Genomic DNA, 19669 nt, shown 5'->3' on the forward strand with positions numbered 1-19669 from the left:
AGTCGGAGGATTTTTAAAATGGAGGACGAAGGTCAGGTTGAGGAAATAGGGAAAATTATCTGCAGGGAAGTTTTGCCCCCCCCCCCCTTTTTTTTCTTTTTCAACCTATTTTGTTTCCTTCTTTGCTTTATTTTTCGTCTCTTGGCCTTTTTTCCCTTTAAACCAAGTGATTACTTATGATATGCTTGTGGTCCTACCCTGAGATGATTATTTATTTTGATGTTTTATAATCGAATGTGCACTTCCTAAGCATTTTATTGAATTTTGGGGTGGTTAGGCATTGCCTGCAGACTGGGCTCAGGTAAGATACACTAATAATGTTACTCCATGTTCTTTGTTTATTTAGAAACATTTAAACAACCTAGTAGGAAAGACATATGTTAACCTTTTGGGTTTATGTTAACATTAAGAGAAAACATCTTAGCAGTGGATATGTATGTGAAATCTTTGGACGATGTGGAGCAACATTATAATACTGTTTCACAATCACCTGTTTCTCTGAAAAAGGAAGTGAAATGTTCAGCTGGGTGTGATGGCTCACGCCTGTAATCCCAGCATTTTGGGAGGCCGAGGCGAGTGGATCACGAGGTCAGGAGTTTGACACCAGCCTGACCAACACGGTGAAACCCCGTCTGTACTAAAAATACAAAAATTAGCTGGGCGTGGTGGCGCGCCCCTGTAGTCCCAGCTACTCAGGAGGCTGAGGCAAGAGAATCGCTTGAACCCAGGAGGCGGAGTTTGCAGTGAGCCGAGATCATGCCACTGCACTCCAGCCTGGGTGACAGAGCGAGACTCATCTCAAAAAAAAAAAAAAGAAAGTGAAGTATTCAACTTGGTTATAATTAAGATTATGATTTCCCAATTGACTTGCCCACATTCTTCATTGTTAGTTTTGGAAAACCTGTTTGAAGACTTTTGACTACAAAAGACTACAAGATTTTTATACAAGATAAAAATTAGGGAATTTTATCAAGATAAAATTTGTAATTGGTAAGCAAAGACTAGTGTTAATAACTTGTTGTTTTCTTTTCTTTTCTTTTCTTTTTTTTTTGAGACAGGGTCTCACTTTGTCACCCAGGCTGGAGGGCAGTGGTGTGGTGGTGTGATCATAGCCAACTGCAGCCTCGAACTCTTGGGTTCAAGTGATCCTCCCATGTGAGCCTCCTGAGTAGCTGGGACTACAGGTGTGCATCACCACACCAGCTAATTTTTTTGGTTTTTAGTAGAGACAAGGCCTCACTCTGTTTCAGAGGCTGGTCTGGAAGACCTGAGATCAAGCAATCCTCCTGCTTCAGCCTCCCAAAGTGCTGGGATTACATGTGTGAGCCACCATGCCTGGATGTGTTTTTTTGTTTTTTTTTTTTTTTCTCTTTAAAATTGACCATATTGGTTGATTATTCAAATGATAAGTCCAAGTCATCTACATATGAGTGTATAGTAAAAGGCAAGTGATGTAACACCATAAGTAACATTTGTGTTGAAAAGATTTGGCCCCAGAGGAAGGATAATTGATAAATTAAGGGAAGTATTTGTGTAAGATTTAGATATGAAATTTGAACTGGAACACTGGAACAGCAGAGGATCATAGTATCATAATTGAAGTGAAATGCTGACAGGTTCAATTTACCCTGGGTTGTTGGAATTTTTTTTTTTAAATGCTTAAGCAGAAGAAGTGATCTTATAAGAAAATACTCCCTTTATCTTCAAATTCTGGGACTCTTCAAAAACAAAATTAAGAGCAGCTCATCTTAAACAGGTTCTTCACATGAGTTGGAGGGGTGAACTGAAATAATTTGAAAAACAAACTAGCAGAGATGACACTTGAATAATTAGAGTTGTGATTAAAAATATTGTTCCACCAAAGTTATGATTTTAGAATTGTTGTATGTAAATAGTACTAGTAAGTTTTTTCCCTATGAAATTACTATCTTAATCTCAAGAGTCTCTGTTCTTATGCAGCCTTTGAATCTACTTTCTAGTACTAATATTTAATATTTTCCTCTTTATAACCAATTATATATTTTAAGTATTTTATTAGTATATGTTGAATTGATACTATATTTTTATTCTTGTTACTCTTAGTCTCTTCATGTGAGTATCTTCATGTGAGTATGTTTAATCTGTCTGCCTCAGATTTTAGGATCTGAGGGGCAGAAAGTGTGGATTCTCACTTTTTGTCTTTTCTCACAAATTGGCTCTTCTAAATTTAAGAACAAAAACTTTGAAAAACTTGAAATACAGGTATGCTTCACAATCAGTAAAATATTCTAGATAACAGATTCCTTAGTGTTGTTAGGCTTTCAAGACTGTCCATTACTTGGCCGGCCCGCACTCTAATTTATCTCCATCTCCTGGTCAAGAGCTGGGCCATCTCTTTCTCCTAGTTCTCACCAGTAACATTCCCACTCAGGTGAATCCCCTGTGTTCCCTATACCCCTAGAAGGTGGGTTTAGCCAATTTAGTAAGTAAGACTTCTTTGTCTGTCATTGTTACCCGAATACTTCCTGTATTTCTTAGGAGAACAAAAGGAGATCCTGTGAATGTGGAGTTTCAGGTGTTTGAACGTCAGTGTAGCAAGTAATCAAAAAAAGATTGATAACAAAGGTGGTCAGTTTGTATTAAATAAAGGAAAGAACAGTCACTGCTATAGAGCAATAAAAAATGTAATCTGTAGAATGTGGTTTGACCATAAATACTTTTTGCATGTATTTGAGTAGTTTCCATTACTGGAGTTCATCTAAAATGATTGCTATTGAAATAAAGTGGAGATGACAGATGCAAAGGCAAGGTAAGTAGACTTCCAATGTCAAGATATTTTATAACTTTAAACATAAGCACTCTGAGCACTTATTTTTAGTTTTTAATGAAGAGGATATTGTTACACGCAGTGAAGAATAAATGATCCACTAATCAGTTAGTGAGTTAGATTTTTTAAAACAACTTTAGTGGGATATAATTAATATACCATACAATTTGCCCATTTAAAGTGTACAATTCAAGGTTTTTACTTATGTTCACAGGGTTGTGCAACCATCATCAAATCTAATTTCAGAACATTTTCATCTTCCTTAAAAGAAATGCTGTACCCATTAGGCCCTTCACTCCCTGACCCCCACCCGCTCCAGCCCTAGTCAACTACCAATCTACTTTCTGTCTACGTAGGTTTGCCTGTTCTGGATATTTCATATAAATGGAATCATACAATTGGTGTTCTTTTTTGTTAGTGGCTCTTTGATTTTTGCATAATGTTTTCAAGTTTCATCTATGAAATCTGTACTTCATTTTGTTTGTATTGCTGAATAATATTCTGTTTTGTGGAGTGAGGTCAGATTTCACAAAAAAAGTCTTCAACCCTTTGTTCTACCCTCTGGATGTTTACATTAGCAAATCTCTAAGATGTAGCTTCTGGTTGCTGGTGGAACTCGTTTGGCTTTGCAGTATTCCAAGGTTCTCCTAATTCAGTAGATAGTGAGGACTTAAAAATGGCATGGAATGGTGTGGTTCTCCTCTGGAAAAACCATTCATGAAAACATGCTTTGCTTAGCCATGCTCAAGAATCAAAGGATTCTCAAAATCACAGGTATAATCACAATTTCTGTTTTCACATTGGTTAACTGCACAGGGTTAACCTCAAATGACTGAAGAATACTTGTGTAACTGGAGCTTATTAATAGTAGGTGTCTTTCTTTAACAAGAGTTTGTGATATCACATGTTTTGAAGAATTATATATGAAATGTTAGTTATTTAAATTGACAACGCAGAAGAAATATTAATAACTATCATTTATTGAATGGGTGCTTGAAATGTGCCAGGAACTTGAGATTATTTTTAACCTCTTTGAGCTGTGCTCCGTTGTCCCCAGTGGACAGAGGAAGAATCAGAGGGTTTAGTAAATTGCTTTCATTATCTATGGTTTCATAGCTATTAAATTGCAGAGTCAGGATTTGAAACCAAGTCATCCGTTCTGCAACATTCGTACACTGTATGTTGGTGATGGGCCTACAGACTGGATGAGTACTCGGGAGTAGATTTCTTTATACCTACAAACTTTATTAAAAGCTTTTTGATTGAAGACACACTTTCACTTTTTAAAATTTAAATTTTTGTTTTATTTTTAAGAACAATCTCAGACCAAAAAAAGGCACAGTTTCAAATTTGCACATTCATGATTTTTCTGGAAGGATTGCAGAATAGTTGGCACATTTTGGGATCAAGTAGCTTGGGATTTTCTTCAGATTTGCAACCATAAATCTTGTTGTATGAGAAAATACTGAAAGTTACTAAGGTACTTAACAAAGCAAAGGGTTTGACAGTCATCAGAATGGTGGGATTTGACTTCGAATGCTATTTTCTGTTTATCGCTCTGGCATTCTTGAATGGATTTAGTGACTCCCTGGAGGTCCAGCTTGGTAAATGTCATATGCTTGCTGTTGACATTCTAGTATTGGGGTATAGATACCTGTTCTTACTGGCGAGCCAATGTTGATCGCAGTAGTCATTACATGGGTTATATTTTTCGCAGAGGCAGGGAAAGTGAGGGAAGACAGAGAAACAAACTTAGTCATAAATGTTTTTGAATATTTGTTTATTCTGCCCTTTGGCTCCTGAAAGGGAGTACGTGTGCCTAAATGGAAAAAGTTCTGCAGATTAAAGTTGGCAGGGCAACTTTCAAGTACTAGTGCTGGAGTCTACATAAGAGGAAACAGATGCAACTGAAGATTGGACCTAAAAGCCTACCTTTATCTGATTTGGTGGAAAAACCAAAGAGGGAGGTTTCCTGGGATTACAGATCCTGAGTCTACATTCCCTGAATATCTTCTTCCCTCACTCCGCTCCCGACTAGCCCCCATTGCTCCCACCCTGTTTTTTTTTTTTTTTTCCTGTTCTTTCTTTCTGTGCAACACTAACTTTCCTATTTAGAGGTCAAACTTGAACTTGGAGACCCAAACCTAGACTTGAATTCTAGCTTCCCTACAGATTTCATAGGCTTATTGTGAAGGGTAAATGAGAATACTTATTCTCTGTAAAACAGATAGTACATAAGTGCTTGATAACTTGTTATTATTATAGTATTATTAGCCTTAGCACTGTGCTCTGATTACCTGAGCTAATTGCCAGGGTAAGGTTTAGAAGAAAGAGTTGATATCTGGGTGACTACATTGTCAGATAACTGAGATTACCATTGCTACTTGCAACTGAGAGTGTTGAGCTTTAAAACTAATTTTTTGTTGTTGTTGGTTTTGGTTGGTTGAATTGAGGATAATTTATTTCTTTCAGTTTCAGAAAAATTTGTCAGAAGATTTACATAACAAAATTTATAAGTTTAGAATGCATGGGTAAATGGATTTGAATAGATCAGTTTCAGTGCCATTAAAAGCTATTTGTAGATAAGGATAAGTTAAATGTATATTTTAAAAATAGTGCATCCTTTATTTCATTTCCCTTCTTGTCACTCTTAGCAAAACAACATGTAGCAATTCATATGCATGTCATCTGGGATGGATTGAGATTAAGGTTAGGGAGGCAGGGTGAGCAAAGCCCTCACTGGGCTTGGTGGAGAGTATGACATAACACTATTCATTTGCCCATTTCTCCACCACAAATACTGTTGAGTGCTAACTATAGACCTTATAATAGTCCAATGGGATGACAAACAGTAACAAAATGAATAAACTGTGCTATGGTAAGTGGTGAGAACAGGAGGTACTTGGTCCTATGAGAATTTGTGAGGGAAAGTTCTAGAGCTGCCCTGGGGAAGCAATGCCTCAGCTGAGATCTGACGGTAAGTGAGCAAGCTGGAGTGACAGGAAGGGCATAGGGAAGAATGTTCTTGGCAGAAGGAATAGCAGTTGCTAAATTCCTAGGGCAGGAAAGGACAGGGCCCTCATGAAACGAGGGCTGAGTGACGAGCCAGGAAAGCTCAGATATGAGTGCCATGGAACTGGAGAGGTAAGAAGGGCAATGAGCAGGGCCTTCAGTCTTTATCCTGGAGCAGTGGAAAGCAGCTGAGGTGATTTTAAGCAGAAGGGTAACACTGTTGTGTTTGCAACTGTAAGCAGAATTTCTTGTTTCTATGACTTCCCTAGAGTTATTGCCAGCCCTCTTTGGGAAAACATTGTTACACAGAGATAGATCAGTGTAGGTATTCAGATAACCTCAGTTAAAATTGCCTTTTTAAAAATGTCAATTGGCTGGGCGCAGTGGCTTATGCCTGTAATTCCAACACTTTGGGAGGCTGAAGTGGGCGGATCACTTGAGGCCAGGAGTTTCAGACCAGCCTGGCCAACATGGCAAAACCACATCTCTACTAAAAATACAAAAATTAGCCAAGTGTGGTGGTGTGCACCTGTAGTCCCCGCTACTCGGGAGGCTGAGGCACCAGAATAGCTTGAACCCAGGAGGCGGAGGTTGCAGTGAGCCGAGATTGCACCACTGCACTCCAGAGTGGGCAACTGAGCAACACTCTGTCTCAAAAAAAAAAAAAAAAATTAATGAATACAATAAAATGAGAATTTATGCTTTTTGTAAGGGATGCTACTTTTGTGCACTTCTTAGTTATCATCTCTCAGAGACCATTTCTGTCTGGGGGAAATGTCTGATCACTGTGGTATGGGAAGTTCTTCTCTTACAGGGACTGAGTGATGGGGTTATTGAAACACTGAAACTAGGTTATTGCTTTGTCATGGTAACTCCATAATACCATGGTGTGGTAGTTGAGAAGCTTGCCACAAATCTGTATCAGAAAGAACGCTTTGTTTTATTTGTCGATTTTTGTCTACAAAACAATGCATTTGCCCTATCTCTAACTGGCAATTCCAGGAAAACTATCCAGTTTCTGGAAAGTTATCTTTGCCACCATTTAGTGAAGTTATTTCCATTTAAATAACCTAGTCATTGTGGAAGAGAGGAAGGGCTAGACAGTTTAAGAACTTGAACAATTGGTGCCTCTCAAGAGTATTACGTTGGGAAACAGTATAGCTAACAAACAGATTGGCTTTGGAGTCAGTGGGCAAGCTGTGCTGTTACTAAGCTGGTTGACCTTAGGCAAAAATAGTTAACCTCTGAGCATAACTTCTTTCATTTTTTAGGGGGATGATACTTTTCAGGATTATTATGACAATTAAATGAGATGTAAATGAGGTTCTAGCATAGTCCTTACTGTATTTTTATGAATATTAAGTAACATATATTTAAGAGCATCATTTGTTTGTATAGATTACTCTTATTGGATGAAAAGGGATTGTTGAAACTAAGAAATAATTGTAGTTCACTCAGCAGGCATACAGTTGAAAATCTAAAATTATGAACAGACCAATTAGGAGATGACTAGTGCTACTGCAGAAGAATTCCTTGCTTGGGTAAAAGATTTACTAAGCAGTTCCTTTATATATAGATCCCCTTAGTGAGTAAATCTAAGATAGGAAGGACTTCAAAAAATTTGGTTATTTATAATTTTTCAATTACATTTGTAAAAACCTTAGAGTTATCTTTAAGTCTTCACCACATGCAGCCTTTTAGGAAATCCCGTTGACTCTGAACTTCAAAATATCCAGAATCTAGTGAGTTCTAAGCCACCACAGACTCTTGTCTCTCTAATAACAAGTTTCTTATCTCTCTGCTTCCACCTTGGCTCTCCTGCAGTTGATTCTCACACAGCAGCCACAGTGATCCTTGACAAGCTTTGGTCAGATTATGTGATGCTCTGCCTAGATCTCTCTAGTGGTTTCTCACCCACTCAGATTAAAACTCAGTATTTGTCTCGTGGCTTTGAACAAGGCTTTATTTTATTTTATTCTATTTTATATTTATGTTTATTTTTATTTTTTGAAGCTGGGTCCTGCTCTGTCGCCCAGGCTGGAGGACTGTGGTGTGATCTCAGCTCACTGCAGCCTCTGCCTCTCAGGTTCAAGTGATTCTCCTGCCTCAGCCCCCCAAGTAGCTGGGACTACAGGCGAGTGCCACCACACCCTGATAATATTTTTGTATTTTTATTAGAGACGGGGTTTCACCATACTGACCAGACTGGTTTTGAACTCCTGACCTCAGGTGATCCACCTGCCTCAGCCTCCCAAAGTGCTGGGATTACAGGTGTAAGCCACCGCACCTGGCCTGAACAAGGCTTTAAACCACCTGCTTCCTGCTTCCATTGACCTCTGACCTCATCTCCACTACTCTTACTCTGTTCCACCCACATACACCTCTTGCTGTTCCTTGAACAACCTTGGCATTGTTGCTTTGGGGCCTTTGCTTTTTCCTCTTCACGGAATGCTCTTCCCCCAGATATCCATGTGACTGACCCTTCTTACTCTCCTTCAAGTCTTTGCAGAAATATCACCTTTTCAATGGAACCACCCCTCCTACCTATAAACTCACAGTCCTTTCTCCCTCACCCCCACTCCTATCCATTACCCTGCCCCACTTTTCCTTTTTGTCATAGCACTTGTCACCATCTCCCCTACTGTATACTTTGCTCATTTATGATGTTTCTGTTAGAATGTGAGCACTGTAAGGCAAGGATCTTTGTCTTTTTTGAATCTCAAGCACCTAGAACAATGTCTGTACACAGTAAGTGCCAATGTACATTTGTTGAATTAATGGAAATATCTGTTAAGTAAGGTATTCATACATATATACATATATATTATATATATATGTATATATATATTTATTTTTTTTTTTCTGAGACAGGGTCTTACTATATTGCCCAGGCTGGCCTCAAACTCCTGGGCTCAAGCAATCCTCCTGCCTCAGCCTCCTGAGTTGCTGGGACTATAGGCAAGTGTCCCAGCTGTGTCTGGCTTCCAGTCTTTTTAATATTAAGGGATAATGATTTTTGTGAATTATCTTCTCTTTTTTACATTCTCTTATCAGCTACAAATCTAACAAATATTAGCGGTTTCCCAGCCTCCAAAAATGAAATTATTTAATCTAAAAATATAGAGTAACCTCAGGACGAAGTTCTCCTAATACAGACTCTGGAACTAGATTACCTACTTTTGAATCCCAGCTCAGCTAGTTACAGTGTTATCACCTTAACATCTGTGTGCCTCAGTTTCCTCATCTGTAAAATTGGGATAATTATAGATTGGAAATACTGATTAAATGGGGCTAACTGATTTAATGTGTGTGGAATACTTAGACTACTGAGAACACTACCTGACATTTCAATGTTAAATACTATAGAAATGATAGCAGATATTATCTGATGGGATGATTCTGATTTTATCCACATGCATCTTTTCCCGACTTTCCCTCAAATTTCTAAAGACACTGCATATTCCCTTCTAGATGATTATCAAAGTCGTCAATTTTAGTATGTCTAAAATTTAGCTTTTCTACTCTTCCCAGCATGTTCTGGACTTCCTTATTTTTGCTAATTATGTCATCGTCTTGCTAGTCATGCAGCTCCAAATCAGAGATGGCAAATTCTGATGCCTCAGGCAGGTCAAGTAAAATGAGTGAAGTGGACCAGGTGTAATGCATGTCAAGACACTGTCCAGGTAACCAGGCATGGTCTCTAGTAGCAGCCTTCAGCAACACTGGCACAGTCCTCTCAGATTTTCACCAGCAGCCCAAATCTAGATTTTCATATAGAAAGTTTCTTAATTGTTTAGAGTTGATGCAGATTTCTCAGGTTTACTCTGTGGACCAAATAAATTATGTCAGTGGCTAGATGCATCAAGTAGCCAGTTTGCTCCCTCATCTCTAAGTCTTAGAATCATGCTTTCCTTTGCACATCTAGACAGGAAATTGCCAAATCTTGCTGAATCTACCACTACAGTCTCTCTCGAATCCATACCTTCCTCTATGTTCTCCTAATATATTGCCTCCCTACCAAATCTTACGCTCAATCTGGCGCAAGTTTAATCTACCAGTGAAGCCTCTAATCAAGTTACCCCTTCCTTATACCTTACACATACAGGTCAGAAGTTTCATAATGTCTATGCAAACATCAGGCTCCTTGGCCCTTTTGATCTTGGCCTTGTGTCTGTTTCTGATGTCACCTCCTTTGCACCCTTCCTTGGATGCATCCTGGATGACGTCCTGTGTCCCAGACATGCCTGTGCTTTCCTGCTTCTTGCAGCCTCCAGGGCCTTGCTTGTGCAGAGGCATTTAGTAGGTTTTGGTGGTTGTTGCATGTTGGCCTCACTCTGCCTGAGGTGCTCTTTCTCATATTCCACACTCTTCCTCACTCTTCCTGTTTGTGAAATTCTACTCATGTTCCAGAGTGTCAATTGTGACTTTTTGCATTGAGAGCTTTCTAGATGATAGTGATTGTGCACTTTTGGAACTCTAATAGTATTTCTTGTATTCATTCTGGTGGGCTTTTTCACAGTTTACCTTATTAGTCATGTGTATGTATATGTGTGCATGTATCACTTCATTTGCTCAAAAGTGTATTTGCACTATAATATTTCATGAGTGAATACTTTTTTCCTTGAGGTTCTGGTGTATTTCAGTTGGGGGTCAGATGTTTTGCTTTAGTTTTCTATTTTTTGTTCTACTTTGCAAAATAATTTGTAAACTGTTTTTTCTCTTTCTTCTGAAACCTCAAGTGCTATACATCTAAAAATGCTAGATTGAAAATAAACCAAGGCTGGTTAGACAAAGCTGGTTACAGAATTATGATAGCAGGGCTGTCATACTAGTTTTGAAAATGTATAGTGCACTGAGATAAAAAAGATGTCCTTGAATAGTATTGGTAACAGGCTAACCTTTCTTCATCTGTGGTATCAGGAAATTACAGGGAGTTACAGGGAACTGAACACTCTGCCATATTTAATAAACATTAAATATAAATTTGGTAGTATATTTATTATTCATTCCCAAATCTTTACAAAATTGTTGTGAGTAGATTTTCCTTTAGTAAGAAAGATTTCTCCAATTAAAGTTTTAGTAACACCTTGCTAATTGGTAAGGCTTATTGGTAAGACTAATTCATGAAAAATTAAATTCTAGGGTGTGTTGACCAAAATGTAGTTTTTAATTTTGAAAGTGTGATAAAATAAGTCCATACCTTCTGGAACTACCATTCTTTTTGAATTGTTGAAGACTCTGGACCAAATTCCCTGGAAAATCTCTTTGATAGTAAATACATTGAATAGTAAGCGTATAGAACCAGAAACTGCTATAAAGTTAACCATAGAGCATTGAGTGTATAGTTTATTTGCTTCATGGAAACAATTTTCACACAAGTTTAGTCAGCCATTTTGTGAAAAAACTTGAGAAAATGAAAAAAATCAGGAGGCAGAAGAGAATCATGATAGAATAGCAGAACTGGAAGGGATGTTAGCAACCTCTTCACTTCAATTATTAGGGAAATACATGCTGGAAAAGGTAATGACTTGCCCAAGATTATGCTTCCAGTTAGAGAATGGCCAGGCCAGACAGTTCAGTGGCAAAGGGCAGAAGTGGTGGATGCATCTGTGGTAGATTGATTAAAAGCAACGATAGGAGCGATGAGCAGCAGGCTCTGACAGCAAAGTGGAAGAGATTTGTCTGGGTTGAATTAGAGGAAAGTGGTGAGGAGGAAAAGCAGAGGTGATTTAGTGATAGTGATGAGGATGCTGGCAGAACTGGACATCATCACACATTCCTGAAACTGGTATGAGGCAAGAGCTCTACAAGAGCCTAAACTCTTAAAGAAATGATATGTACCTTTTTAGCCCTTAAGGATGCCATTATGCCATGCTCTTGGTATACCCTACATAGATGTTAAGACCAGGAGGCACTTGTTCATTGTATATAGTGGTGCAAGCTAAGTTAGTTGATCCAATATCTCCTACCCAGAGTCTCAGCTGTGCTTATATCCCACACTACTGATCATGTTGATGACACTTAATTCGCAAGGAAATACTGCATTTAGTGTATATGTTCTTCAAGGTAGCCAAAAAAGAAATAGTATTTTTTAGAAATTTAAATACCAGTGTAAAAAAATCCTTTAATATTCCTAGTCTGGAGAAAACTTCTTCAGATTGATTTTACTGTAATGACTGGCATTAACTGCTCATAACCAAGCTAACTTCCAGTAGGAATATTGCCAGCTTTGCTTTACTGATAGCTGAGACTCTAGTCCTGTAGAAGCAGTACTCATACAGTAGACAGGTTCCCCTGATCTTGCACATCCAATCTTATAATTTTGCCGTGAAACAGGAAGCTACTGCTTATCTGTGTGTTCCAATGCCTATCACTGTCTGTCATGTGTAAGGAGGCGATGATCTCCTTACAGATAACGTGAAAACAAAAGCCACATTGGGCTAGACAACAACATTCACACATTCTGAATTAGATCAGGCTGATTTAATAAAATGTTACTGTAATGGTGACATTTTAATTTACAGAGCCCTTTTCAAGTATTCTTGAATTATTTCTGTAACAACCCTATGAGGCAGGTTAGGGTTGGTTTTGTTATTTCCATGTAATATACCAAGACCAGATGGAGATGCAGTGACTGGTATAAGGGTTACACAGATAGTAAGTAGCAGAAGAAATTGAATCTAGGTTTTCTGACTCTAGGCTCCATGTTCTTTCTAATTTACTGCCAAAGCTGCTGAATAAGGGTGATTTTAAGGCCATTTGGAATACTTGCACATGAGCTTACAAGTTGGAGAATTTCTCAAATGTTGCTTGAAAGTGAAAGGTTGGCCAGGTGTGGTGGCTCATGCCTGTAATCCCAGTACGTTGGGAAGCTGAGGTGGGAGGATTGCTTGAGCCCAGGAGTTCCAGATCAGCCAGGGCAAAAAAAAAGAAAAAAGAAAAAAAATGAGCCAGGCATGGTGGTACATGTCTGTAGTCCCAGTTACTCAGATGGCTGAGGTGGGAGGATTGTTTGAGCCCCGGAGATTGAGGGTGCAGTGAGCCATGATTGCACCACTGCACTTCAGCCTGGGTAACAGAGCATGACCCTGTCTCAAAAAAGAAACAAAAGTTAAAGGTCTGTTTATAACATGGCAGTATTCAAATTCATCTGGATCATATGAATCAGTCCAGTGTGCTCATTAACGTTACATTCTAGGGCTTTACTACAGACCTACAGAAAAAAAATCTGTAAGAAAAGAGCATGGGACCATGTATTTTTAACAAATAAGATGATTCTTAAGGTCATGCATTTTGGGGGCCAGGCACGGTGGCTGACACCTGTAACTTTAGCACTTTGGGTGGCTGAGGTGGGCAGATCACTTGAGGTCAAGAAGCTCTAGACCAGCCTGGCCTGGTCTAGTAGAGATGGTGAAACCCCATCTCTACTGAAAATACAAAAATTAGCCCCAAGTGGTGGCATATGTCTGTAATCCCAGCCATTTGGGAGGCCGAGGCAGGAGAATCGCTTGAGCCTGGGAGACAGAGTGAGACTCTCTCTCAAAAGATCATGCATTTTGGGAAACACTGGACTAGCCCTAGAAAAAAACAGTGGATTATCCATGCAGGATTTTTAACCAAATATCTTCTGAATACCAGGGCTTGGTTTATAATAGTGAGCCACCGTGTCCGGCCCAGATGGATTTTTAAAAATTATCTTTATTGGCTGGGCGTGGTGGCTCGTACATGTAATCCCAGCATTTTCGGAGGCCGAGGCAGGTGGATCACTTGAGGTCAGGAGTTTGAGACCAGCCTGACCAACACGGTGAAAACCGGTCTCTACTAAAAATACAAAATTAGCTGGGCGTGGTGGTGCACGCCTGTAATCCCAGCTACTTGGGAGGATGAGGCAGGAGAATCACTTGAACCTGGGAGGCAGAGTTTGCAATGAATTGAGATTGCACCATTGCACTCTCGCCTGGGCAACAAGAGCAAAACTTCGTCTCAAAAAAAAAAATCTTTATTATGAAGTTAATATAAATCATATCTTTTAATGATGATTCTTAAAGAGGCAATAGACTGAAGAGGATGTTCTAATTAGTCTTCTTCTTCTTCTTTTTTTTAAGCCCTTTAAATGATGAGGAAGGAGGAAAATGGGTTTAGGTTCTACCAGAAGAAATTTAGATTTTAGTTGGCCATCTGGATGACCTTTGTAGTAATTAAACAGTCAGATTGGGTCATTCCTTCAGCAGATAAATAAATAAATACATATATTTCTAACTTTTATTTTAAGTTCAGGGGTGCAAGTGAACGTTTGTTACATAGGTAAATTTGTGTCACGGAATTTTGTTTTACATATTATTTCATCACCGAGGTATTAAGCCTAGTACCCATTATTTTTCCTGATCCTCTCCCTCCTCCTACCTTCCACCCTCCGAAAGGCCCATGTGTATGTTGTTTCCCTCTATGTGTCCATGTTCTCATCATCTATTATAGTTCCCACTTATAAGTGAGAACATGTGGTATTTGGTTTTCTGCTCCTGTATTAGTTTGTTAAAGATAATGGCCTCTAGTTCCATCCATGTTCCTGCAAAGGACATGATCTTGTTCTTTTTTATGGAGCAGATAAATATTCATCGTGTGGTGATTATATGCTAGGCCCTGTGCTGGGTATGAGAATATAGTGATGAGCAAGAAAGCCATGGTCTCAAAGTTCTGATATCCGGAATCTACAAGCAAGTTAAATAAATTTATAAGAAAAAAAAATCATCAAAAAGTGGGCAAAGGATATGAACAGACATTTCTCAAAAAGACATTTATGTGGCCAAGAAACATATGAAAAAAGCGCAACATCACTGATCTTTAGAGAAATGCAAATCAAAACCACAGTGGAATATCATCTCATGCCAGCCAGAATGGCGATTATTAAAAAGTCAAGAAATGATAGATGCTGGTGAGGCTGTGGAGAAATAGGAACACTTTTACACTGTTAGTGGGACTCTAAATTAGTTCAACCATTGTGGAAGACAGTGTGGCAGTTCCTCAAGGATCTAGAACCAGAAATACCATGTGAGCAATCCCATTACTAGGTATATACCCAAAGGAATATAAATCATTCTACTATAAAGACACATGGACACATATGTTGAATGCAGCACTATTTACAATAGCAAAGACATGGAACCAACTCAAATGCCCATCAATGACAGACTGGATAAAGAAAATGTGGTACATATACACCATGGAATACTATGCAACCAAAAAAGGAATGAGATCATGTCCTTTACAGGGACATGGATGAAACTGGAAGTCATCATCCTCAGCAAACTAACAGGAACAGAGGACCAAACACCACATGTTCTCACCCATAAGTGAGAGTTGAACAATGAGAACACATGGACACAGAGAGGGGAACAACACATGCCAGGACTTGTTGGGGGGGTGGGAGGCAAGGGGGAGGGGAAGCATTAGGACAAATAGCTAATGCATATGTGGCTTAAAACCTAGATGATGGGTTGATAGGTACAGCAAACTACCATGGCACATGTATACTTATGTAAGAAACTTTCACATTCTGCACACATATCCCAGAAATTGAAATAAAACAAACAAACAAAAAGAAAGCCATGGTCTCTATCTCTGCTGGTCTGGCAGAAGACACAGACATTATATAAGCAGATCCAAAAAGTGTTACAGGAGCTGGCTATGGGGGCACTAACCTGGTTCAGGGGCTTAAGGGAGGTTTTCTGGAAGAAGCAACATTTAATCCAAGATGTGGAAGAAAAGTAGAAGATGATGATGTTCATAATGGTAATAAGATGTAATGTTTATTAAAAAGCTTACCATGTGCCAGGTACTTTTCTAAATATCTTAATTGACTCATTTAATCTGCACATAATGTAATAAGGTAGATCCTATTAATATCCCTGTTTTAGTAAAAGAGAGCTAAAATATAGAGAGGTCAAGCAGTTTTCCCAAAGTCACATAGTAAGTGGAGGAGCACCTGGGCTTTGAACTGAAGTCTGTCTCCTCAATTTCTTCTCTTAGCCACTATGCTAAACGGCATTGATAAATTAGAGATGGGCAGGTGAGGGGTGTTGGAGGACAGGGGACTATTTCAAGCAGTGAGAACACCTTGGGTGAAGACCTTGAGGAAACTGAGAACATTTCAGGAAGTTTTTCTAAAAGAAGGTTGGGAGAGCTGGGGCTGAGAATCCTGAGAGGAGAGAGGCAATAGATAAGACTAGAGAAATGTAGGCAGGGGGCCAGATCCTACAGGCCCTTGAGTCTGCAGTAAGAGTTTGTTTATCCTAAGGACAGTGGGAAGTCGTTGAAAGATTTTAAGCAGTAGAGTGTCATGATCAAGTTTGTACTTAGGACAGTTTACTCTGGCATTTTGGAGAATGGATGTGGAGGTAGCAACTCAGGAGGTTGGGAGACCAGCAGGAGACTGGTGATGGTAAACCAGGCATTGGGTGGTAGTGGCTTGGATTAAGGAAACTGAGACAGGGACTGGGAGAGGGAGTCAGACAAGAAAGAGATAGGAGGTAAAGTTATGGGCCCTTGTCATAAACTTATGGTTGTGGGGCTGAGGGAGACAGCAGAGTCCAAAAGGACTGTGAGGTGTCTGAGCTCTGGGCACTGACATAAAACACTAAGAGAGATCAGGCTTTGGGAAGAAAATAATGAGGTTGATTTCTGACAGGTTCTATGTGGATATCAGGCAGTCTTACTGTAGATTTGCACCAAGCTGAGCCTAAGTCCTTTGGTCTAGCAATCATTTAAGTTGTTCTAAATTATATGCTATATTTTATAGTCTACAGAAAAGTGTGATGCCTCAGCAATGTAATAGTTTAGGAAAAGGAAAATGTTATTTTTTAATAAGTTGAGTGTATTCCATGTAGCACATTGTGCTATAGTTGGGTCAATCCGTTTGCTATTTTCTCTTTGGGCAGAAAGTATAGTGGAAAGAACGGGTACAGGATTATCACAGGACCTGAGTTCATATCTCATCTTCCCACCTTTGGCACTTATTAGTGTGGAATCTTTGATCAGCTATTCTGTTTTTTTCCATCTATCAAATGTGTTCAAAAATCCCCACTTTGTCTAAGATATTAAGAGTCTTTGGAAGCGTGGTAGAAAGTACAAAGCATTATGCACATACAAGGCACTGGGCCTTTTCCCCTCTTCACCTTTCAATTAGAAACCTAGAAATAGAATTGCCCTGTGAGTTGATCAGCTTGTGTGAGGTTCACATTGCTTCAAGATTTATTTTGGGGTCTGTTGCAACTTTGTTGTGATCAACACCTGAGTCTCTTGATGTGATTATCTAATATATATCAATTTTAGAACATACCTAAAACAGATTTTTTAAAGCAATTTTTGTTAATGTAAGCTTGTTTCTAAATTAAAAGTTAAACTAATGTAACCACTAATTGTATTTTAAAGAGGTGCCTTAAGCTTCAACTTTATTTTTAACATATACAAAAGGTATGTATGGTTAGTTACTACAGTGGATTAAAGATATAGTTAAATTATTGCTAGTGAAGTATCATTTCAACGATGGTATAATTGGAAGACTTTCATAGCTTGACATAACTGTTTAAAGTCTCATTATTTTATTATAAGCATTATTATAAGAGATTATTATAAGTTCCTGTCATTTCTCACTCAATACCCCACTGTTCCCATCTCATGCTAAAAGATATTTAGAGTTCTTTTTCTTTAGCTTAAGGCTTTTTATTATTCTCTTTTTTCATTTTTTCATCTGGGGAAGTGAGAAAGGAATGTTCTCATTTTTATTTAAGCTAGATTCTGATGAATTATGATGTTAATGAGATAATAGTACCTTTTAGATATCTGTAGCAAAAGTATCATCTTTGAAATGAGGAAATATTTTCCAGAATATACTTTGAATCAATTTTTAAAAAATACTAAGGAGTATATATCCAAATCTTCTAGTAATTTTAGCTCCAAAATATGTATATTTGAAAATTGTGAATTACTTTTTGTTTTTTTCAAATTGTTTGTTAATGTTACTGCAAATGGAGACATTTATTTTTCTCTTCTCTTGTGTTCCTATTTTAGTTTGGGTTCTCCCGAAAGCAGATGTTGAGACACAGATTCAAGTTCAGTTTATTTGAAAGGTGATCCCAAGAAACACCAGTAGGGAGGAGATAGAGAAGGGAATTCAGCCAATTTGGCCAGAAATCTAATAATCCGATAAAAAAATGGGCAGAAGATTTGAATAGACATTTCTCAGGACATACAAATGACAAACAGGCATATGAAAAAGGTGCTCAACATCACTGATCATCAGAGAAATGCAAGTCAAAACCACAGTGAGATATCATCTTACCCAGTTACGGCTTATATCCACAGGACATTATCAAGCACTGTGGCCCACTGGAGCTTTAGCCCACACAATAACTCTGGAGCTAGAGCAGAACTCAAGTTTCAGGGTTATCTTATCTGAGGGGCTGGGAAGTTTGGGTATTTATACACCAGTGGCCTTAGTCACTGGATGAGGGCTGTTGATGGGGAGGAGCATGAATTCCCTAGGACTTCTAGTCTACCGTGTACTTGGCATTGCTGGCTTCAGCCACCAGAAAAAGTCCTAATTTATTTATTTATATATATATTTTTAATTTGTAATTTTTGTGGGTACACAGTAGGTATATATATTTTTGGGGTACATGAGATATTTTGATACAGGCATGCAATGCGAAATAATCACATCATGAAGAATGGGGTGTTCATCCCCTCAACCTTTTATCTTTTGAATTACAAACAAAAATATACAATTAAGTTATTATTGACTACAGTCACCACATTGTGCTGCTATCAAATGGTAGGTCTTAATCATTCTATTTTTTTTAACCCATTAACCATCCGCACCTCCCTCCCAGCCCCCCACTACCCTTCCTAGCTTCTAGTAACCATCCTTCTACTGTCTGTCCATGAGTTCAATTGTTTTGAGTTTTAGAGCCCATAAGTAAGAGAACACACAATGTTTGTCTTCTATGCCTGACTTATTTCACTTGATACATGATCTCCAGTTCCATCCATGTTGTTGTAAATGACTGGATCTCATTCTTTTTTATGGCTGAATAGAACTCCATTGTGTATATGTACCACATTTTCTTTATCCATTCGTCTGTCGACAGACACTTAGGTTGCTTCCAAATCTTAGCTATTGTAAAGAGTGCTGCAGCAAACATAAGAGTGCAGATATCTCTTAGATATATTGATTTCCTTTATTTTGAGTATATACCCAGCAGTGGGATTGCTGGATCAAATGGTAGCTCAATTTTTAGTTTTCTGAGAAAGCTCCAAACTGTTCTCCATAGTGGTTGTACTAATTTACATTCCCACCAACGGTGTACAGGGGTTCCCTTTTCTCCACATCTTTGCCAGCATTTGTTATTGCCTGTCTTTTGGGATATATGCCATTTTAACTGGGATGAGATAATATCTCATTGTAGTTTTGATTTGCATTTCTCTGATGATCAGTGATGTTGAGCACCTTTTCATATGCCTGTTTGACATTTGTATGTCTTCTTTTGAGAAATGTCTATACACATATTCTGCCCATTTTTTGATCAGATTATTAGATTTTTTCCTGTAGAGTTGTTTAGGCTCCTTATATATTCTGGTTATTAATCCCTTATCAGATGGGTAGTTTGCAGATATTTTCTTCCATTCTGTGGGTTGTCTCTTCACTTTGATTGTATCCTTTGCTGTGCAGAAGCTTTTTAAGTTGATGTGATCCCATTTGTCCATTTTTGCTTTAGTTGCCTGTGCTTGTAGGGTATTGCTTAAGAACTTTTTGCCCAGACTAATGTCCTTGAGATTTTCTCTAATGTTTTCTTG

The 19669-nt window shown here is 38.5% G+C and overlaps 1 protein-coding gene across 2 annotated transcripts in view; it reads left to right on the forward strand.

Moving 5' to 3' along the window:
- Positions 1–19669, forward strand: part of HSD17B12 (hydroxysteroid 17-beta dehydrogenase 12) — a 172872-nt gene that overhangs the window by 1267 nt on the left and 151936 nt on the right. The gene's annotated exons all lie outside the window — the stretch shown is intronic.

Source organism: Gorilla gorilla, chromosome 9 (genome assembly GCF_029281585.2).
Source record: "Gorilla gorilla gorilla isolate KB3781 chromosome 9, NHGRI_mGorGor1-v2.1_pri, whole genome shotgun sequence".
Lineage (NCBI taxonomy): Eukaryota > Metazoa > Chordata > Mammalia > Primates > Hominidae > Gorilla > Gorilla gorilla.